At 39.6% G+C, this 23,782-nt stretch overlaps 1 long non-coding RNA gene across 1 annotated transcript in view; it reads right to left on the bottom strand.

Moving 5' to 3' along the window:
• Positions 1 to 23,782, bottom strand: part of LOC109500249 — a 72,499-nt gene that overhangs the window by 44,125 nt on the left and 4,592 nt on the right. The window contains exon 2 of the long non-coding RNA XR_006598690.1: positions 11,575 to 11,678. This is a non-coding gene — a long non-coding RNA (uncharacterized LOC109500249). The remainder of the gene's footprint in view (positions 1 to 11,574; positions 11,679 to 23,782) is intronic.

Raw genomic sequence — 23,782 nt, 5'->3', positions numbered from 1 at the left:
GAGGACAGAATCACTTCATTATTGACACATAGTATAAGGGGCCTATGAGCAAGACATCCTGGTCAAGTAATGTGAAGAAACAAGAATTATGATACACTGGGAAATAGGTCACGAGTGGGGTGGTGGACACTGCAGACTGGCTTGTCATTGTTTCCAGGTCCCCTCTTGAATACATTCCTCGAATGCAAAGGCTGAAAACTTCAGGCTGCATTTCCCTCCTCTCTCGCAGGGAGGGTATCAGATCAGGATTTGGTTTTGCCAATTAGATGCACTCACATGAGCCTTGGATTCAAAATCGAGTAAGAGAAGGACAAGCTGGGCTTGAGACTTGTCGTGACGGTCCAGGACTTGGCAGAGGTGAAATGGTTCTAGAGAAAGAGAGGCGACAGCCACTTCTGATTCTATAGCTTGTGATCACAGCAGAGGTGGTAGGCCCTCGAACAGCCCGAGTCTTATGTATTGCTTTGATATGTTTTCCCTAGAAGTTTAGTCTATTCTATTTCTTCACTTGTCCTAACCATTCTGGAAGAATGGTCAACATTTCCCCTTTATGTTAAACCAGATACTGCCTATTTCTGAAACAATGTACTTCTGAGTAACAGGGATGTGTGTAGCTCATGGAACTCTCAAGGAAATGGGAATCTGGGACAAATAATCCTACCTGGAAAGAACTGCATGAACATCAAATTATAGGAAACTGGTCCATGGAAACCATGGGAAAACAATTAATTTTCACATATGGTCATTTGATGGGAAATGAGGCTAACTCTTTGTTAGGCCTAGCAGCTATTACAATGAACCACTGGAGCATGAAGAGCACAGTCTCACTGCCTCTAACTGTACTAGACAAAAAAAGAAAATAACCAACTCATAGTTTGATGTTCTCAGTACAAGGCACAGTCAGAGGTTGAGAGCACTGCGATTTTCCTGAAACAATCTTTTATCGCTGGCTACAGATGCTGGTGTAGCTGAACATCAGAAACATCTTAGTATCATGAAACATTAAAATACAGTGTAGAACAATGATGCTGAATGAAGAGGAGGGAATTAGGGATGATTACAAGGGATGTGAGACTTAGGCCTCAGAACTCCCCTTTGACACGCACATCCAGCTACGTTGGAATTCAGCAGCTCATCCCTCCAGGGGAGAATAGTTAGCCCAACACAAATTTGCTCCGAAATACAAAATTGGCTGTTGGAAGGGATTAGAGAGTTCCTAAGGCAACCAGAACATGAGAAACAAGATCACAAAGTGACCTGAATTCTGCTGTTCCCATCAAGGTATTTGACATTTCTTGTAGGGGGTACTGGGGAGGCAGGCAGGGAAACTAAGGGGGCACCACAGAGAAGAAAGAGAGGGGCCCACACAGTGTTGACCACCTGCGCAGATCCAGAGAGACAGACACCTAGATGTGGGGTGGCCAAGATGCAGAAGAGAAGCAAGTTACGGAGATGAGAGCCCTACCCAGCAAGGTGTCTCTCCTCGAGGCATCTGCACAGAGACGAAGAAGCCACACTGGAAAGCCTCCGCAAGGGAAAATAGAATTTGGGGGATTCTCACCGTGTTGAGAACACAAAAATTAAGGTAACTGCCCACCCATGAGGCACTACAGAGTTTTACCTCAATTCCGGACTAAATCTTAACCCCAATAGGTAACAACAACTTTACTGAGATGATTAGGATCAATCAGCCAGTCAACATGTATTCCTATCTAAATAGAGAACATGGATCTGAACATGAAAGTAACCTCCAGAAATTAAACAAGAAAAACAATGCAAAAAAATATTTGATTAGACGCTGCATAAATAAGACTAGCATAGGGACTACACATATTGAAAAGATGCATAACGTTATTAGATATCATGGAAGTGCAAATTTAAATCACAAGAAGAGTGGGAGGGAGGAGAAGGTGGGTGATGGGTATTGAAGAGGCCACCTTTTGGGATGAGTACTGGGTGTTGTATGGAAACCAATTTGACAATAAATTTCATATATAAAATAAAAAAAAAATAAATAAATAAATCACAAGAAGATACTGTGCACACTCACTAGGATGGCTAAAATTATTATTTTTTTTCAGGAAACTAACTTTTATTTATTTATTTATTTGTTACCCGTCAGCATTTTTTTTATTATTATTTTTAATATATGAAATTTCTTGTCAGATTGGTTTCCATACAGCATCCAGTGCTCATCCCAAAAGATGCCCTCCTCAATACCCATCACCCACCCTCCCCTTCCTCCCACCCCCCATCAGCCCTCAGTTTGTTCTCAGTTTTTAACAGTCTCTTATGCTTTGGCTCTCTTCCACTCTAACCTCTTTTTTTTTTCCCTTCCCCTCCCCCATGGGTTTCTGTTAAGTTTCTCAGGATCCACTTAAGAGTGAAACCATATGGTATCTGTCTTTCTCTGTATGGCTTATTTCACTTAGCATCACACTCTCCAGTTCCATCCACGTTGCTACAAAGGGCCATATTTCATTCTTTCTCATTGCCACGTAGTACTCCATTGTGTATATAAACCACAGTTTCTTTATCCATTTATCAGTTGATGGACATTTAGGCTTTTTCCACAATTTGGCTATTGCTGAGAGTGCTGCTATAAACATTGGGGTACAAGTGACCCTAGGCATCAGTACTCCTGTATCCCTTGGGTAAATTCCTAGCAGTGCTACTGCTGGCTCATAGGGTAGGTCTATTTTTAATTTTTTGAGGAACCTCCACACTGTTTTCCAGAGTGGCTGCACCAGTTTGCATTCCCACCAACAGTGCAAAAGGGTTCCTGTTTCTCCGCATAGGATGGCTAAAATTAAAAAGGCAGGCAACGCTAAGTATTAGCAAGAATGGGATGCAATGGGAATTTTCACACATTGCATGGAAAATTGCATATTGGTATAAAAAGCATACTCTGTAACCAAGTGATTTCATTTTCCAGTATATACCCAAGAATAAGCTGCACATATATTAACTGAAACACATAGGCGGATAATATTCAAAAAGCATTATTAGTTATAGTAATTTTGGAAATAATCCAAAAATCTTCAAACAGGTTGGCTAAATAAATTGCAGCATATTTATAAGATAAAATACCGTTGTGTATTGCTTCTCATGTGGGAGCCATCTTGGCGGTTTCTGGAAAACATTTCTGAGTGTCACAGCTAGCGGAAGTACTAATGGCATTAAAAATTTTTTTTAATTAACCAATTTTAAGTTTTTCTTTAAATTTTAGTTAGTTAACATATAGTATAATACTCGTGTCAGGAAGTAGAATTTAGTGAGTCATCCCTTACGTTTAACACCGGGTAGCGCTAACGGCATTTCGTGGGTAGAATCTAGAGACGCTGCTGAACATCTTACATTACACAGCGCGGCTCCTGTGACAAAGAATTATCTGCTCCAAAAAGTCCGTGGGGCCAAAGATGCGAATCCTTAGATATTAGTTTTCCATAACATCACAAATTACCACAAACTATCACAAACGACCACAACACGAGTGGCTTAAAACAACACAAATGTATTCTCTTACAGTTTTGTAGGCCAGACGTCCACTGCAGGCTGCCCTGGGCTGCAATCGCAGGGTTGACAGGCCTGTACTCTTTTCTGGAGGCTCTAAGGGAAGAACCTTTTCTAGCTTCTAGAAGACACTCAGTTTTCATTACTGTATTTTATACGTTTTAAATTTTGTGGCCCCTAGACCACTTCCTTCATCTTCAAACCTAGCAAATCCGGCTGAGCCCTTCGCACAAAGCTGTCTCTGACCCACGGTTCCTCCTCTTCCACTTTTAAGGACCCTCCTGATTACCTTGAGCCCATCTGGAGAATCAGAATAATCCCCCTATATTAAGGCCAGCTGATTAGCAACTTATTTCCGTCTGCGAATCAATATTCCTTTGCCTTGTGCTGTAACTCAGTCACAGGTTCTAGGTGTTAGCATGTTGACATCTCTGGAAGACACAATTGTGCCTACCTTACCCCTCTGGAAAGCAACGAAAAAGACTGTACCACGACTGCACAGAGCAGAACTCCTGCATCTCACAAACATGATGGTGAATGGTTGACGCAAAAGAGTATTTACATTATGGTTCCGTTTGTACAGAGTTCAAAAACAGGCCAAACTAAGCATATTTTTAGTTTGATGGGGATTGAATCATGATTTTCTGATCCCGCAGGGAGCGTCCTGAGCATAACACAGGTGGTAGAGCCAGCACTTTAGTAAAAGCTTTCTAGTTACCAAACAGCTTCCGGATGCTACACTTGACCGGTCAGAACTGGGATAGCAGCTTTCTGTTAGCATATTCTGAGGGTGGCTTTGGGGCTTTTCTAGAAGTTCACCCTCACCTCCATTTCTTCAGCCCTCCCAAACATCCTGGAAGTGATTTAATCCTCTAAAATAAATCCCTTTCTGCTTAAAGTAGCTTGAATGGATTAGATGCTCTGTAACTGAAAATTCACCATTATGAGGCATTAACAATAGCTGAATAAAAGCTCTTTGTCGGTCAGCTTGAAGTATGAAGCATTGCGGTAATACTTTATAAATATTATCCCATTTAATCCTGACAATTATTAGGTATTATTATCATCTATCTTAAGTGATACAATTAAGAATCAAAGAGAGGAAGTTACTTATCCACAGCGAATTATGGTGGTGTTAGGAAGCAAATTCAAACCTGTGCGGGTCAGGCAATTCTTGCACTTTGCTGCTCAGTTTCATCGGCCTTTCAGACTGGAAACATAAGGTCTTCCAATAAAGACTCAAATAGCTCAAAGGAGCATGGAGACCTTGATTCCCAGCTCCCCCCATTGACGAGCTACGATGGTGTACCACTCATAACACTTGATGTAAACAATAGATTCTGTTCTGACTAGTTGAATCAGAAAAGCGATGTATGAAGAATAACAGATGGTTAATGAATTCACCGGGATACTTTGGGGGCAAAAAGAGACTCAAAACTAAGCTTTTGCTGGTAACACTGCAAAACATGACATGGGAATGGACTGTGGAGGAAACTGTGCCCAGTGCCTCTGCTGGGTGCCAAAGAGCAGACGTTCAGCGTGACTGCACAGCCGCCAGGGCTAATTGTGCTTGTGCGCCCAGCAAGCCCAGCACTGCCACCTGTGGGAAGCCAGTGCTGTCCCTGCTCCTACATCCCGCATCCACTTGTTCCCCCTCGTTTCTGACTAGAAGGCTCAGCAGGTGTGTCTGACTGTGGTGCTCTGCTCACCTGCCTTCACACTCTCTGCAAAGGAAGCTAACAATTTGCTTCTGATTTTCACGTTGTAAATGTCATACCGTAGACATTTCCCCCCGAACAGAAAAGCCCTACAAAGATGGTGGGGAACGAAGAACGTGATAGATGTCTATCACAAACAAGGTTTAAGTTTAGTACCTACTGTATTTTGTACCGACATACTGAAAGAGTGAAGAGTTTACTAGTCCTGTTTCGCATTGGTAATTACAGCTGGATGGCATTTACTGATAACATTTTGAGAACCTGTCATTGGCTCTGCTCTGTGGAAAACGAGCTGCTAGTTTAAAAGAAAAATGTTTCTTTAATGAAAAATTATGGTAGACAGTGTTCACTTCACCAATTAGCCATCTCACAAATGAATAAAACAAATGGTCATTAGCATGCTGCTGATTTCTCAGTTGTGCATAATTCTGTTATAGTTTTGAGCCTATAGAGGCTTCCTTGTGTTTGTAATGGATTTTTTTTATACACAGATGTTAGAGTACTGTCATGAAAATAATTGAAGAATTATGAATTGGACATATAAATTTTAATCACCAGCACTTTTAATTAGGCTCATTTTATTTTTCTTCTGAACATATGATTTTCCATGATGATTTCACTTCACTAATTCTTTATAGGCCTTTAAAAGATCACTGTTAATAACTACAGTGTATATTTAGGATTTCAAAGTTCCACTCTCTAGATATATATAAACAGATGAACTGAGCACATCTTTACATCAGTCAAATTTCAGTTCCTTTCTCAGAGCTCCCACAGTTGGTGACTCTCCCCTGCTTTCCCAATTTCACTGGCTTGAAATAAATGCGGTCAATACACATCCCCTCATCAGGGAGAAACTAGGAAAACATATTTTTCTGTGGGTTAAAAATGATTTATTTTCATCCATATTTTTCAGGAATTTTTTTATATGTTAGTCTTTGGCCTAAGTGGTATCAGTTTAGCTGCCGTGGCCTTATTAACATGAGCATTTTAAGACTTGTTTCAAATGGGATGGGAGCTAGCTCTTTATTTCCTTTTTTAAGAATGGTAAGCTGGGGTACCCAGGTGGCTCAGTCAGTTAAACGTCCAACTCTTGATTTCTGCTCAGGTCATGATCTCATGGTTCATGGGTTCAAGCCCCACATCTGGCTGTGCACTATATCAGCACAGAACCTCCTTGGAATTCTCTCCCTCTCTCTCTGCCCCTAACCCACTCTTCCTCTTTCTCTCTCCCTCAAAATAAATAAATAATTAAAAAAAAAAATTAAAAAGAATAGTAAGCCTGCTTTATATTAAAAAATAGTAAAAGAGTTCATTAATTAATGTAAACAAACAAGTATGACCTTTCTTGGATTTGTCTGATAGGAAGCAGATGCTAAAAATATAGAGATGGGTGTTAAATGGACCAGTTGGCACAAGGTACTAACATTTACACAAGGAAGACAGACATAGGGAAATAACTATATAAATAGACCAATAAGCCACTTTGTTGGGTAGATTAATATTCCCTGTAACAAAATCCTGACCCATCTTATGTTCCTTCCTCCCCAGTTATCCTATCACTTCCCTCCTTCCCTTTTTTAAAATGTTTTTTATTTATTTTTTTTTTTTTGAGAGAGAGAGAGAGAGAGAGAGAGAGAGAGAGAGAGAGAGAGAGAGAGAACAAACAGGGGAAGGGCAGCGAGAGAGGGACAGAGGATCTGAAGTAGGCTCCACACTGACAGCAGGAAAATCATGACCAGAGCCAAAGTCGGATGGTCAACGGAATGAGCCACCCAGGTGCCCCTCTCTTTCTCTTTTAAGTAAATTGTTTTGAAAGTTGTTCTGGAAAATTTTCCATCTTCTGCTTCATCTAAAACCATTTATGTGTGAATTCTGCCAACCTGTTCCCCGACAAGGTCACTGAAACTTCTCTCACCAAAGTCACCAACTCCTCTTCTTACTTGGTCCTGTGGCAGGATTTGCCAGATGTCCTGCTGACTGCTCTGTTCTTCTGGAAACACTTGACCCTTCCTTTCTGTGACACTTCACTGCCCTCAATTCTTTCCTGTGTTTACATATTTCATTTGGGCCTTTTTGCAAACTCTTCTATTTGTGTCTATCTTTTCAGGTTGCTCTTTCTTGGGAATTGGTCCTAACTGTCCTCTTATTGTGTATATTCCCTGGGACATTTCAACCATACTTACTGCTTAAATGGTCATTTACACATTAAAAACTCAAAGCTCCAACACATCACTCATCATCCATTTCCTGAAACCCACACTCACTATCCAATTGCTATGGAGCGTGATATCTGGACTTAAGAGCACCCTGGCATAGCACTTTCCCCAAATGTTCACAAGTGAGCTCATGTTTCAAAACAGTGATTTTAAAACATTTTGCTTTCAGTCTTAACAGCTATTGAGCCCTGCAGAGCTTTTCCATTTGTGCATTATATCTACAAAATTTTGCCACAGAGCCTTTGAAAACTTTAAAATTTATTTATTTATTTGGGGCACCTGGTTGGCTCAGTCGGGTGTGTCTCCGATTTTGGCTCATGTCATGATCTCCGGTTTGTGAGTTCCAGCCCCGCATCAGGCTCTGTACTAACAGCTTAGAACTGGGAGCTTCGGATTCTCTGTCTCTCTGTCTCTCTGTCTCTCTCTCTGTCCCTCCCCTGCTTGTCCTCTCTCTCTCTCTCTCCCTCTCTCAAAAGAAACATTAAAAATTATTAAATAAAAAAATAAATGTATTTATTTATTAAAAAATAAACCCATTACACATTAACCCATATAACATTTGTATGAAAAAAACTGTATGTGAAAAGCAAAAAGCTTAGTGAGAAAAGTAGCATTGTTTTTAATTTTTTGCAACTCTATAATATATGGTCAAACACAAAATAGGTTGATTCTCATATCTGCTTCTATATTCATTCTGGAAAATTCAGTGGTGCACTACCAAGAGTAAATGAGAATTAAAAAGGCAAATGACATGAAAATATTAATATAAAATTGACTTTTACCTCACTGACCCCCTGAAATAGTTTGAGAGAGCTTTAGGGATGCCCAGATGACATTTGAGAACCACTGATACGAAGTATTACTAGAACCAGTGAGGGAATGGCTGAGCTGACCTACATTAAGGATCTCAGCTAGATAGTTGTAACAGAGGATCAAAATAAATACATAGTGCTGGTAAAAGTGGGGTTGAAAAGGGTGAGCACGGGCCCAAATTGGGAAAGGAAGGATAAAAGTCAGGGAGAAACTGTCTGACCAAACCAGGTTGTGGATTAAGTATACATACGAGAAGGTTCTGAGGGCCCACCTAAGATGGAAGGCCCATGACTTAATGATGTCTATGAAGGTACTGATGAGATGGAGGGAAAACGACACAGCTAGGATAATAACCAAGACATAAGAGCCTACACTAATTTGAGTTAAGGGGACAAGACATATTGTGGACAACAGAAAGAAGAGTCAAGAGCATGGAATAAAGATAAAAGTACAGGAACCCTGATTGGGCAAGGAAGCCACCTTTCAGAAAAAGGGTAGGCATCCCAGTGTTCAATTTTGACTACAATCAGCAGGGGCCCAGCATCTTAAATATGACGCATCACATGAAACACCAAGACAGAAACATCTCAAGAGTTGGGTACCACAATGCAAAAAGCTTTCAACCAGGAAGATGGTGCAATTTGGTTTAGTAATCTGATGGATATAGAAACAATGGATGGCTCCAGTTCAGGATTTTCAGTGGGTCTTTTTTCCTGATGTGTCCAGCTAGATGACCACAAAAGAAAGGTTTCCAGTTGTTCCAGCTGTTCGAAATCCCCCCAAGAGTAGAACCACCACCAACGGCCAATCAGATTATGCATTTACACAAAGCTCCAGGCCATCAGGCCAGGAGCAGCTGAAGCTCTGTCCTTGCTCTGCTTGCCAAGTTATAGACCTGACTGGTGGTCATCATTCAGACAGTGGCTTTTCTAACAGCATCCCAGAAGGGGGGTGTTTTTTCTAATTTGCAGCAACATGTCACAGGGGCAAGCTGTGGCCTTGCATGAGAGAAATGTTTTCAAAACTGAACAGCATGATGGTGCTTCAGTGGCCAAATGACATCTTTTCTCCCGGTAAGAAGAAAAGCCCTAAAACAAAGTTACCACGGCAGGAAAATCTAGTTCTTGGTGTTAACAAACACACAAAGAGTTGGTGTTTGCGAAAGCAAAGCTTTAGCTATAATCTTTAACTGTTATCTTGTAATTTGTCATTTATATCTAGCTACACACAAAAAAGAGATCACCTAATTAGAACTTTAGCAGAACTGGCACCTTTAGGGGACTTTGAAGGGATAGTTGAGCACTAAGACAGCCAGGAAATCTTGATGACCAGTCCCCTTCATCATTGTCTAATGTTTCTATTTACAAATCCCTTGAGCTCATCCAGGATAAGTGAAGGCCCAGTTTCAGAAACAAGAGTGTGTAGAATCTATGTCCTGGAAACAATTTACACAAGGCTATGACTGTGGCAGCTGAGGTATGTGGTCGTACTGAGAATACTTAGCATCATTTGAGGAATCTGATTTCTTTCCCAGAATTATCACACAAATCAATAAGAATTCTTAAGCATCTTGCATGTGTAGGGGATATTTTTTTAAGTCTGTACATACGTATAGCTTTCCCAGCCTCCCTTCTTGGGTAGTGGAGCAGGGATTACTCCTTTCCTAAACTGTATAATTTGGGAGGAATTGTGGGGCCCAGTCTATTCCTCACCAACACAAAGGTGGGTGCATGACCCATGCCAGAAAATCAGACTTTCTACTCTTGGAGTTCAGTTATTACACAGAAACACCCAGAGGCAGAAGGAAATTGGAGAGGTTTGTCTGATTCCTGAGTCTTTGCTATTAAAATACCTGAAACTATTCTGTTTAGTCTGCTTTAAGGTTTAGTTTTCCTATTTGTCCTTTGATTTTGTAAGCTACATACTTTTCTTCCACCACATTCTTTTCTCCTCCTTAAGTGAAGCATGATTGTTTTCTGTTGATTACAAGCAAAGAAATGTAACAAAATTAGATAGAAAAATCGGGTTCTAGCAAAATACTCTCACGAAAATGTGATTTGGATTTGGTTTTTGGATGAGATGCAGTAAATGTAGCAAGATTTCTGGATGAGGAGAGAGCCCCTCATGGCCAATCACAGCAATCAGGATGAATCAGTCTATTCGGACTAGTGACCTGGACCACGTGCCCACTGAGAATGACACTCTGGGATCAGGTGTTCGTCTGCAAAGCTAATTGAAATGTGATAGAGAATGCCAGACAGTGTGGTGGAATATTTGGTCCTGACGGACAAAGCTAGAGAAAACAAACTCATAATGTACAATACTCAGTGAAAACATAGGATGAGACCACTAGCCTCCTGTGACAGTGCTAAAAAAATTATTATTGACTCCAGCAGTAGGTTAGAGATCACTGAAAATGAAAATGAAAGAATGATTTTTTTTGAGTTGCTGAATTATAGAAGCCTATGAATTAATAACCTTGTCAGAGTTTTTCAGGTGAAAGTTAGAGCTTTGATCAAATAAGAGTGAGATTTGGATAACTGAAACAATGAAATAGGCGATGGTTTTGAAGGCCTTGAAAGCCCTGGACCACTAAATGCATCTGAAATGATTTTTTTTCAAGTTTATTTATTTATTTTGAGAGAAAGGGACAGAAAGAGAGAGGGGAAAGAAAATCCCAAACAGTCTCCTCCATGTCAACGCAGAGCTTGACAGCCCATCACAGGCTTGATCCCATGAACCATGAGATCATGACCTGAACCAAAATCAAGAGTTAGGCTTAACAGACTGAGCCATCCAGGTGCCCCTCTGAAATGATTTTCACTGCTACTCTCTTGGATGAATAAAATGTGCCTCCCTGAAGAAGAAAAGCTAAAGCTTCTACTAGTGCCTTATTCTAAGTAAGCAGGATTTTAAAAATCTCAACTTTGCTTAGGTGATAAAATGAAAAATAAGACTAAAAATTATTGCAAGAATTCATAAATGTAAAGTGCCTGGGGAAATGAATATTTTGCTTAACCAAGGATGATGAAAATAAATTTTTGGATTAGGCTAAATTTTTTATGAGAGAACTTTTGAGATTTTCTATATCAAACATGGGAGCTCTATTTAGACGCAAACATTTCCCAGGTTCATTAAGACAACTTAGAGTGAACACAGACCATAAGTAGCAAAGGAGAACAGAAACATCTTGACATAATTTGGAAGACAGACTTGAAAGAGTTTGGGACACAAAAGTTCTAGATTGAAAATCCCATGCTTTCAAAAAAACAAAAACAAAAACAAAAACAAAAACAAAAACACAACTCTACCTCATTCCAGGGCTTTCACACTTGAGATGAAGAACAGATTGATGAGAGAGGGATGAGAATCTTTAAAAACAATTTTGATGGATGTTCATTCCAGGTCAGGAATTCTAGTGGAAAAGATGGAAATTGAAATGGACAAAATGGGTGACTCAGTAGGTTAAGCATCAGACTCTTGATTTTGGCTCAGGTCATGATCTCACTGCTCTTGAAATCAAGATCTGCATCTACTTCCAGCATGGAGCCTGCTTGCGATTCTCTCTCTCCGCCTTCTCTGCCCCTCCCTACTCATGTGCAATGCTCTCTCTCTCTCTCTCTCAAAATAAATAAACTTGAAAAAAAAGAAATGGGCAAAATTGGACTCTATGATTTTAGCAAAACTGGGAAGACCCTGGAGGGCAGTGCCTATATAGTGGCAAATGGAGAAGAATGGGAAGAGATGGTGTCTCAGGGAATGATTGACACTCAGAATTCTCTAGAAGGGTTACATAATTATAGAGGCCCACCAAAATAAAATATTCAGAAAGTAATTTAGGCTTTACTTAAATTGTAAAAACCCCAAATTCTAGGTCTGGTAAACAGAGGCCTGATTTAAGTCTTAACAGTAGGAAGTCCCAACCACTACCTTGGTCTCGTGCCTGAGTTATATTAAGAATCAGAAGGCTTTGGATAAAGAAGAAGTCATGTACCATTAAGGAGGTGTTAAGAATTCATCAAATTAACACTTAAGTGGAGCACAGGATACAGATGGTAGGTTGTGGTGGTTCAGCAACAAACCTCAAGAGACAATGAAATACCAATGTTAATTACTCATAGGTACTGGGGGAAGTACCCCAGCATACCTTGGGGCCATCACATGGGGAAGTCAAGGCAGAGTGCAGACAGAGAGCCTGGACCTGGGCACATGCCTTTATTAAGGTATATGGGTGGAGTACTTTGGAGTTCCCAGTTTCAGTCCAGATTGGTCAATTCAAACTGAAAGAGGAGGGTTTTGGGAATCTCCATGGTCAGGTCTTACCTAAGGGGCATACCATGGGAAGGCCCTGGGAGGCAGGGGAGGCTCTTGTGATCGATCACAAGAGCTATTGGAAACATCAGATCAGGAACTTGCCCCTGCTGGTGACTCTGTGGGCTATTATCTAGAGCATGTGCGTGCAAGCACATGGGGGTGGCGGTGGTGTGCTTGTGTCAGTTTAAGATCACTTCAGGTTGCTTGGCCAAACAAAAGGGATGCCAAGGCAGCAATACCATGGGGGAGATTAGCTAAACTCATGACAGAGAAACACTGTGGTAACGCACAGGTGTGTACCTCCATCTACTTTTTCCTAAAGAAACTCAAGTAAGGAAGGACTGGTAGCTGAGAGATGACATTACTTTCTGGAGGTCTAGGGTCCCAGTTCAGCCAGATAGACCCAAAGGGCATTACCTGGCATGAAAATGTGCCTAAGCTAAGTTTGTTTCATGGTACATGAAGGGGATCTTCAATATTATTTGTGGTTATTTCCCAAGTCCCTTATTGTATAGTTGGAATACATATCTCAAGCAACTGCAAGAATTCTTTACCCATAAAATAAGTCCTTTGGTCTCTTTTGTTCTCCCAAACTAGCAAATTCAAAGTGAAATAATTTCACTGGGGGAAATGCAACATTGGTATCTACAGTCTGATCACATCCTCATTAAATTCCACAGATGGGGAGTTAGAAATACTGAAAAGTCTTGGGGAATGGCAAAGGGTTATTATAAACCTAATCAGATGATGACGTGAATTGCTGTTTGTGTTTCAGATGTGGTTTTCTTACTGAGGCAAATTAATGCAACTCCCGGCACATGGTAGGAAACTATGTCAGCTGAATATATTTGTCTATTTTTATAAATAGCATAACAATTTTGCTTTAACCTAGCAGCACAGCACTACACCCTTACCATCTAGACTCAGATTTATTTACTCTTATAACAAATGCTACTTTCTACTTTGGACTGAGATTTGTCACGGCAGTATACCACGGGCCTTCACGGTGTGGTTTACATATTGATAACATCATGCCTGTGTGCCTCGGAGAATAGGAAATAACAGGGACCCTAGATGTCTTGGTGTTGTTTCTGATGGTGAAACCTTTGGTCAGATTTCCCTATTTAAATCCAAAATCACTTCACACACAAAATTAAAAACTTCTCTCTCTCTCTCTCTCTCCCCACCTCACTTCCCTCCAGGAAAAAGAAAGGATATAATAGTAGCAAATAGCAAATGTAAGTGAGTAAAATACAGCATTTCAGAAAAATTAATTTACTATGTTGTAGCAAATGGAATGTGTGACATTTTCTGCATTCTTCTAAGAAATACATGTCTTAAATAATGACATTTTATATCAATGACACTTATAAAGGACAGGAAGGACCTGCACAATGAGCCTTCCTTATATGAAACAGTGAGGATTTGGTAGAACTCACCTGTGAAACCATCTGGGCCTGGAGCCACATGTATTTCTTTAGGGAATTAACCATTCAGCCTGTTTTCAAATTTATTCACATAATTCTACAAAATAGAATCTTAGTAGTAAAAAAAACCCTTCTATTTCAAATATTATTGCCTATCTTATTACTATTTTGTGTGTCTGTGCTTTTGCCTTTTTTCCCTTGATCAAGTTAGCTATATTTTTTTGTTAGTTTGAGCTATTTTGCTGATCTTTTCCAAAACAAAGTATTTTCATTTATTAAGTTTTCTAGTTTTTCTATCCTCTAACTCATTAATTTCTGTCCCCTCTCCGGTATTTGTTTTTCTTTTAGTTCTATCTTTTGCCAGGTACCAATAATATCCCATTAAAAAAAAGAAAATTTGGCAATATGAAGAGCTCAGAATTATTGTCTTCCTGCCAAGAGATGGTAAAGATAATTAGAACAAAATGTTTTCTTATTAAAGTCTTGTGTATTGTGCCTAATAAAGTATTATCTGATTCATTAAACATTTATATTACCAAAAATATTTTGAAAGCCTTAGTCTGGACATAACATATATTAACTAATAAAAGAAATACGTCAGAAAAGGAAATGGTTTTGCCTGAAAGGCATATTTATCACAATATTTTAAAAAGCTTTACTTGCCAGGGCTCCTGGGTGGCTCAGTCAGTTAAGCGACTAACTTTGGCTCAGGTTATGATCTCACAGTTCATGAGTTTGAGCTCTGAGTCAGACTCGGTGCTGACAGCTCAGAGCCTGGAGCTTGTTTCAGATTCTGTGTCTTTCTCTCTCTGCCCCTCCCCACTTGTGGGCTCTCCATCTCCCTCTCTCAAAAAATAAACTTAAAAAAAAAAATAACTTTATTTATCAGTGACAAAAGAATGTTGAGAAAAATATATCTCACTGTTTTACATTTTATTCTTATCAGAACATTCAATTTATGAAGCTTATTAAAATGCAGATTTTAAGGCAGTCTATGGGTCTTACTTCATTGGAAAAGAGTGGGAAATTACATGAAAAATACTGAAGTGATGGGAAAAGAAGCATGTTTACTCTCAGGCTGATAAACTAAACAATAGAAAATGAAAACATTACTCTTTTTTTTTCTCTTGTCTTTTTCTGAATGTAAAATGAGTTCTCTCATCTCTCTGAATCTTCATAATACTCAGCACATTATTAGAGTCGTGGATTGTTAGTGCACGTGTGTGTGTGTGTGTGTGTGTGTGTGTGTGTATGTGTGTTTTACTTTGGTTTTTCAATCTAGGCTGTAATTCTAAAAGGACAATGGCCAGCATTCTCTTTGGGCTCACCTGAACTCCAAGCTAAGTGCCAGGCATACTGTGGCTAATGAACACAGAATATATTTCATTCACCTAAAAGAAAATCTTTTAGTTATCCACTTTGTCATGTTCATCCTGTGTTCCTAAATTAAAAAGTAAAAGCCTATCATCAAATTCCATATAAAGTAAATTCTGGGTCAATCACACCCATTGCTAAGACTGTAAACAGTGAGAAAGACTTGTGGCTATGCGATGCTTTTCCATGGTGATGCAGGGACAGGCAGATACTGGAAAACAACATCCTACTCAGGGAAAAGAAAAAAGGACAGAGATGTGTTGGCCCAGAAGTAGGTGAACACTAAAGACTGAAGATAAAATTCCTCACCTATTTCATTTATCTATCTATCTATATTTTTTTTGTGGTGGGATTTAGTTTTTTTTATTTTGAGATGAGAGAGTGTGTGTGTGTGTGTGCGCGCGCGCGCGCGCGCGCATGGGGAAGGGGCAGAGAGAGAGAGGGAGAGAGAGAGAACCTCAAGAAGGCTCCACATGACCTGAGCCGAAACCAAGAGTCAGATGCTCAACTGTCTGAGCCACCTAGGTGCCCCGGGAATTTTTTTTTTCAAAATTTTATTTAAATTCTACAGGAGTAGAATTTAGTAATTCATCACTTACATATAACACCCAGTGCTCATCATAATAATTGCCCTCTTTACTACCCATCACTCATCTAGCCCATCCCCCACCTACCTCCGTTCAATAAACCTTCAGTTTGTTCTTTATCTTTAAAAGTCTCTTCTGGTTTGTTTTCCTCTCTCTCTTTCTCTCTCTCTTTTTCCCCCTTCCCATATGTTCCTATGTTTTGTTTCTTAAATTCCACATCTGAGTGAAATCATATGATATTTGTCTTTTTCTATTTCTTTAAATTTTTCAATATGGGATTTCTTATGGTTAACAGTGTACTGATGATAAAAATTTCAACATAAGTAAACTGATACAATAATTCTAGCCTTCATGCACCTGAGTATTCCAAAATGGCCTGAGATTCTACATTGTCAATTTAGTCACTTAAAAAACTTGCCTTTTTCTATTCCCAACAGAATTTTTTTTTCATATTCTTATTTTCTTCCCAGTAGATGACTGAGCCCAGAGCTGGAGATAATAATGGTCAACTTCTCTATCTCAAAGAATTTATAATAAGGCAGTGGTTAACTTCCCATCTTGGGAGACTGTCCTCATAAGATAATTTCACATTGGAAAACCACAGAACTGAACATTAAGTTATGTTTAACATATTCATTAAGAGACACTGCATTACAAAAAAAAAAAAAGCAATCCACCCTTTAGAATGGATATTAAATGGAGATTAAAGATTTTAGAAATGCTTAGACAATTGTTTTGAGCAACCAACAATTTCTACCAACACATACCAACACAAGAGGGAGAGAGAAGAAATATTGTAATGATAACAGCAGTTAAATGCCCTCAGGAACAACTGAGGCAAAAAATAATTTAAAGAAATCATAAATCTAGAAATGCCCAGATTACTGTTTTTTTAATTATTAAAAAGTACTATTTTCTGTCTATAAGATGCTTTGCTACATGTGCTTTTCATTATTCCTCAACTTCAGATGGCTAAGACCCTCCAAAGCTAACCTGATCTTCTAATCTAGACAACAATGATGGGGTTTTTCTATCTATGAAAATACTCCTTCTTATTCAATGCTAGGGAGGGGCTGGATGGCTTCAGTGTCCAGTGGGCTAATGGTAAGAGATGGTCATCCCGGGGCAATCAGACACTGATATTTTCTGCATTGCATATGAAGCATCCAGCTGAAAAAACCAGAATTAATGCCTTACCTCCAGAAGATGAGGCTAAATTTAATCATTTCTGAGATCTTAATCTAAGGGTTTTCACATTTTTTTTGCTAGTATTGCCTAATGGATTTGTTAAAAATACAGATTTCTAAAACCCATTCCCAGAGTCCATGATTCTAGAGCCCAAAAAGCCATTTTTTTTTTAAAGAGCTTTCTGTTTGGCTCTAACCTAAGCAGTCTATGTAGCACATTTTGATATTGGTTTAAACTACATTCTGGATACCTTATAACCTTAGATAATCAATTACTGTACTATGATATTTCACACAAAATGTCACATCACATAATTTCTATATTATTTCTACTGCCATGGATGACAAGCTTTAGAAGCATCGTAGACATTGAGGAAATGGAATCTGAAAGAGGTTCTCTGATATTTCATAAAGGTTTAAGAAACAGGTTAAGGTCAATTGATGGGACTGTTGTGTTTTGTTGATGTTACTAGCTCACTGGTATGTCTGTCTGGTGACTTCTTTTCCTCACTGTGGTTTTTCCTACAGTAAACATAGACAAAGAGATAAAGTCCTAGATAAGTTTGTCACCTTTAAATGTCTTCCTGTTTGCTGAGGCCACCCCTATTTACATTCCAGCTTCATGCTGTAAGCGGCCTGACGTAACCATGAACAGAACTGCTGAAGACTTACGAGAAAATCCTGAGTTTTGGACCTTATTTTGTTGAACCTTGTTCAAGGGCAAGGTTTTGGTCAGAATTTTGAACAAATACAGGCAGTCATGTTGTTTCCATCCTACATTTGGCTCATAGTTGGCTCATAAGACAACTAAAATGCTGGCTCCCTCAATTAGCTTTGTTAAAGATTGGTTATGGCCACTGGCAACACCACCTTAGACTTAAGCAAGCAAGACCCTTGCTCGGGCTACTCTTCAGAGGGTACCATGCTTTAGAGTTTCTTCCTCAAAAATTTATACCCAGGGCACCTGGGTGGCTCAGTCGGTTAAGTGTCCGACTTCGGCTCAGGTCATGATCTCACAGTTCGTGGGTTCGAGCCCCACTTCAGGCTCTGTGATGACAGCTCGGAGCCTGGAGCCTGCTTCGGATTCTGTATCTCCCTCTCTCTCTGCTCTTCCCCTGCTCACATGCTATCTCTCTCTCAAAAATAAAGATTAAAAAAAATATATTTTTTTAAATTTATGAGTCCCCTTCTGGTACCTGAAACCAGACTGTGCCAGCAATGTCATCTAGGCTGAAGCTCTATGCCCAGCTGAGGACCTAGTGGATCCAAGTCCCCATTTTTTCCTTTGGGGAGCTCTCTGACCCTATAGTCCTCCCAATCATGTGAGGTTGATTGGATGTGCCAAAAAGCTTGAGGATTCTGCCTATTGCATCATCCCATGAGCCAGTGGCCAGGTCCCAGTACCAAGTGGGCAGCTTGGTGAGCATATCACTCCTACTGCCAATATGGTAAGTGTTTTGTGAAATGGTGCAAATTCACACCTCCAGAATGGTGTTGACATGCTGACTGTGGCTGACACTCATTCACACTGGGTGTGGGATAAGTGCATGGCTTTGGGATACTGAAGGCCCACTGCCAAATCATGGTCCATGTGTATGAGCCTATTGATTGGCACCTACCCATGTGCATTCCAACCATCATACAGGTACTTCTTTAATATACAGCAGGATATTGTGGTTATTCTTTACCCTGTGTAGAGGGGGCTCCACTGGCACCCAGGATGTTTGTACCAACTCTGCTTGCAAGCTCACCACCCTGAGTGAGTAGTCTTTCTTGCAGGGCTACCCCTATCTCTTCAGAGGCCTTGAGGGCTTTCAGGACTGCTGCTAAAACACCATTGGTCCTTCTGATGAAAGTCTTCTCATGCTTCAGATCTAAGCAACTAAGAATTCCTAAACCATGGTGGTGACTGATATTCTGTTCACTCTGTCCGCGAATACCTCCCTTATCCTTCTCACTGGTGGCAACATGTGGAAGGGAGCAGTGTGGCCAAAGATGAAAAAGATTACATTTTAGGAAAGCTGTGATCGTGTGTGACCTAGAGTGACATAGAAGATACATTCTTCTACACTGTATGCAATAAAATTTGAAATGATGAATTTAATATGACCAGGAAATAAATTATTGGTCTCATTTCCCTGCATAATCTGGGTGCATATGCATTTGTGGTCATTATCAGTGAAGGTCAGTAACAGCCTTTGAGAGGATCATTGAAAGTCAGTGATCATGGGCCCTATTAAGGATGATACACTGTCATGAGTAATGATGGAACCAGCAGTAAATGAATGGTATTAGGGAATTACAGAGGCAAGGAAGTCTATGCTTCAATACAAAATACAAACACAAGTTCTGAAGAGCACAGCATTGTCTATAATAACACTGTTGCCACCTTTATTCTCACAGTGGGAGATATGAAATTAAGATGGTGCATGTGACAGTAAAGGTCACAACAAGTGGTTCTTCTACCCAAACAGGAAAAAATGGTATCTGAACACCACAAAGAATATTTATGTGCACTGGCTGGACAATAAACTCATATGTAAGTGGGGCACCTGGGTGGCTCAGTTGATGAAATGTCCAACTATTAATTTTGGCTCAGGTCATGATGTCACCATTTGTGACTTCGAGCCCCATGTTGAGCTCAGTGCTGACGGTGCGAAGCCTGTTTGGGATTCTCTCTCTCTCTCTGCCCCTCCCCCATGCTCTCTCTTTCAAAATAAATAAACTTAAAAAAATAAATATGTAAGTACCTTTTTTCTTCGCATTAAATATTCATCAATAAGCCAATAAACCCTACCTGTTTCAATATATGTTACAATAATGTCTTTAAATCAAATTGTTTCTATTGAAAAGCCCCATACAAATATGTGGCCAGGGATCTCCATACCCAGGGGCAGCCCCAGTGATATGTATCAGTGACCAAGGACCTAGGATCCACTGTGTGCTAAGCACTCCAAGCCTGGGACATGTATTAACACTAATCTCTAATCCTCACATCCTCTCTGTTGGGTAAGTTTTTTTTTTTTTCTAATTAACATCTTGAAAAGAGAAACAATTGAAGCTAAGCAACTTGTCCAAGGCTATGAATACAATATGAGTCAAGTGTGGATTTATTTCTACCCTGTTCAGCTCCCAAGACCAAGCTCTCTCTTATTAAATCATGAATATGAGCAATGGCAATGTATAACTCTACAAAGCAGATGTTTGGGAAGACATACATACATATACATAATTTTACTACTAGCAAAAATATCTTTTGGAATCACCTCATTTGAAACGCCTTGAAAGAGTGTTAAACCATGAAAACCACAACAATGGATAACAACCATTATCTTTACACAGGGGCAGGGACAGTCATCATTGGCCCCAAACCTCTCTTGTATTCCCTGCTTCACTTGCCTGGCCCCACAGAGGAGGAAAAGTAGAGGATTATGGGAACATGTGAGAGGTCAGATGAATGTGGGTCTAGTACCCAGAGTACATTAAGGAGAGTAGCAGATTGAGGTTCATTTCTGTGCTCTCTGCTGGCAATGAGTACAGTCAATTGATAACACAGATATAATTGGCCAAAGGCTATAAAAGAAAATTGCTGGACATCATATTGCTGCACACCAAGGTCTACTTATATGGTACATTTAACTTTTCAAAGCACTTTAATATGAATTATGTAATGTCAGCCTCTTCAGGCTGTGTGGGGACGGTTAGAAATGCAACTTGTCAACTCTGTACTTGAAATGTGTTTGTAGTCTGAAAATATGTACTCACAGAATGCTAGTGCTGCTTAAGACCGGCGTAACCTAGGATCAGCTAAGTTTTTATTTTCTGACATCAGAAAAGATGTGTAAACTTGAAATGGAGGTAACGATGAATGATGTAATTTAAAGTTACGTGTTTTTGCCCTCATGAGCTAGTTGGCCTTAGACAATTGTAACTATTAATTTTGACCTTAGACTAATATCCTTTCATCTAAAACATTATATGATTTATGTTAAAATGGGATAGTTCTCTGTATATAGCTACATGTGGACAGGAAGCATTGTCAACGTAATCATTCAATGAGGTAAAAGGCCATTAAAATTCATTGATTTTTCAAGAAATTTCAGTACTTTCTCTTGTCATGATCTTGGATCAGAACTGGATTAAATGATGGGTCAACCCAGTAGTTGTCACAGTGGCTGCCTACAAGGGATGCTTAAACATCATGGAAATTGATGAAAACCTAAAATAAAAACACAGATCCAGTCCACTCATTCAGGTTGTTACTCTTTAGATAACCAGAAAAAAAAAATACAATTTTGTCTCTCTCTTCTCTGCATATAAAAAAATGTCTTATTTTGAACTGAAAAGCATTACAGTATTAAATATGTAAGCCCAGGCCTGGGTGGTTCAGTTGGTTAAGAGTCTGACTTTGGCTCAGGTCATGATCTCACGGTTTGTGGGTTTGAGCCCCACGTTGGGCTCTGTTCTGACCCTGGAGCCTGCTTCGGTTTCTGTGTCTCCCTCTCTCTCTGCGCCTCCTCTGCTTGTGCTCTGTTTCTTTCTGTCTCTCAAAAATAAATAAAAATGTTAAATTTTTTTTAAATGTGTAAGCCAAAATGCCTCCTAAGGGAGGTGCTGGGGAATCTTTCACTTTCTGAGCATAATCAATATGTGTCCCCTCATCAAAATGGCTTTAGATAGACAGAATTTATATGAAGTAGTGGGTTAAGTCATATGGTTTGCAGTAAGAATCTGGGATAGAGCTAAATTACTATATATAATAAATCAAGAGAGAATAGTGGTGGTTTTAGTGGTATTGAGTGGAGAGGGCTGTGGTAACAAAGGATGGAGGCAGAGCAGAGAGAAGGGAAAGGGGACGCCTGATGTATGGGAGGTCAAGAAGGGAAACTTGGGAGAGGAATATATAATGAAAAATTTGGAAATGAATATTATACACTGAGAAATACAATCCCTTTCCATGTGACCTGTGTTTGGTTTAATAAAATCACCATTATTTATTAATGTTCCTTTGCAAAGAGAGTTTTATTTGGGGAGAGCCCAAAGGAAAGGGCCAAGTTACAAACTTAAAGAAAGAAGTATATAACTTTTTTTATCATTAGAGAATTATTTTCATAAAAAAAGTAAGCTGATAGAATCAGGAGAAAGAGACAAGCCATTGTGGTTAGAGAGTTCTAGTACATGCTTCTCGCAAGCAGATAGGTACAGGAAACAAACCATCACAAATATCAAAGTTAAATAATGTAATTAATAAGCTCAAACTAAGGGTGCCTGGGTGACTCAATCCAGGTTAAAACATCCAACTCTTGGTTTTAGCTCAGGTCATGATCTCACTTTTCACGGGTTTGAGCCTCGCATTGAGCTCTGCACTGATGTGCAGAGCCTCCTTGGGATTCTCTTTCTCTTCTCTCTCTGTCCCTCCCCCACTCTCTCTCTCTCTCTCTCTCTCTCTCTCTCTCTCTCTCAAAATAAGTAAACATTAAAAAATAAGCTCAAACTAATAGCTATAAACGTTAGATACTGTGCAGAGAATACATACGTTAAGCAATCACTAAATATATGTGAAATAGTTCAATTACCCTAATGTTTGGATAACTGACTCTGTAGTATACCCAAAACCTGGCACTTCAACTTAATTTAGCATACGCCACCTTTGAGTCCACATTTTGGATAGCTAACCAAGAAAACTGTTAAAGTCATTTCTAGCCCTTTAGCTTTGAATACAGAATCTCTGATGAGTGAGCCCTATCATTATATTTATCCTGATATAATTTTAAAAATATAATGTTCATTTTATTTTTGAGAGAGAGAGAGAGAGAGAGAGAGAGCGAGCAAGGGAGGGGCAGAGAGAAGGGGAGACACAGACTCCAAAGCATGCTCCAGGCTCTGAGCTGTCAGCACAGAGTCTGACATGGGTCTTGAACCCACAAACCACGAGATCATGACCTGAGCTGAAGTCAGACACTTAAATGACTGAGCCACCCTGGCATCCCTATGCTGATGTAAATTTATATTGCTTCTGTCTTGATCCTATACTTTAAAAATCTATTCCTACATATATTTCCCAGCGTTCTGGAAAAGTCGTTATACTGTGTATATCAGATCTCCTCATGGATCATACTTTGTGTTTCATCCTTTGAGGCTTACTGAGTCCTGAGTTTAGTTATAGGTCTGTAAGCAAATAGAGATAGTGAGAGTAGTTCCTGAGGAATATCAGTTGTACCTTGCCAGATAACTACCTCCAGAGAAGCAGGTACAGGTTCTTCAGCCAAGAGAAGACTAACCTCATTAGGCAGAGGTTCAAAGTCTTCTTCTATAGACAAAGAAGGCTTGGCAGAATTTTGAGGTTCCAAGTACCAAGCTTCACTGGAATATGCCTATATGATCCCTTTTCAACTATTCAGGTGCTACTCCAACTATAGCAATGATCTAACTTTAACAACAGAGATCCTCTAGAATTCAGAACTCAATCTGCATTTGTAATTCAGGCATCCCCAGGATAAGGCACTGGGTTTGATTTTGAGAAATATCTTCCTTATGGCTATAACAGTTAAGAGTTTCCTTTAGGACAATTATTGAAGCTTTCAGTCCCTTAGGCAGATCTTAAACTTGGAATTTAAAGCCCTGAGCTCA

Source organism: Felis catus, chromosome A1, assembly GCF_018350175.1.
Source record: "Felis catus isolate Fca126 chromosome A1, F.catus_Fca126_mat1.0, whole genome shotgun sequence".
NCBI lineage: Eukaryota > Metazoa > Chordata > Mammalia > Carnivora > Felidae > Felis > Felis catus.
Note: the sequence above shows the minus strand (reverse complement) of the source record. Positions and strands in the feature narration are given on the sequence as shown.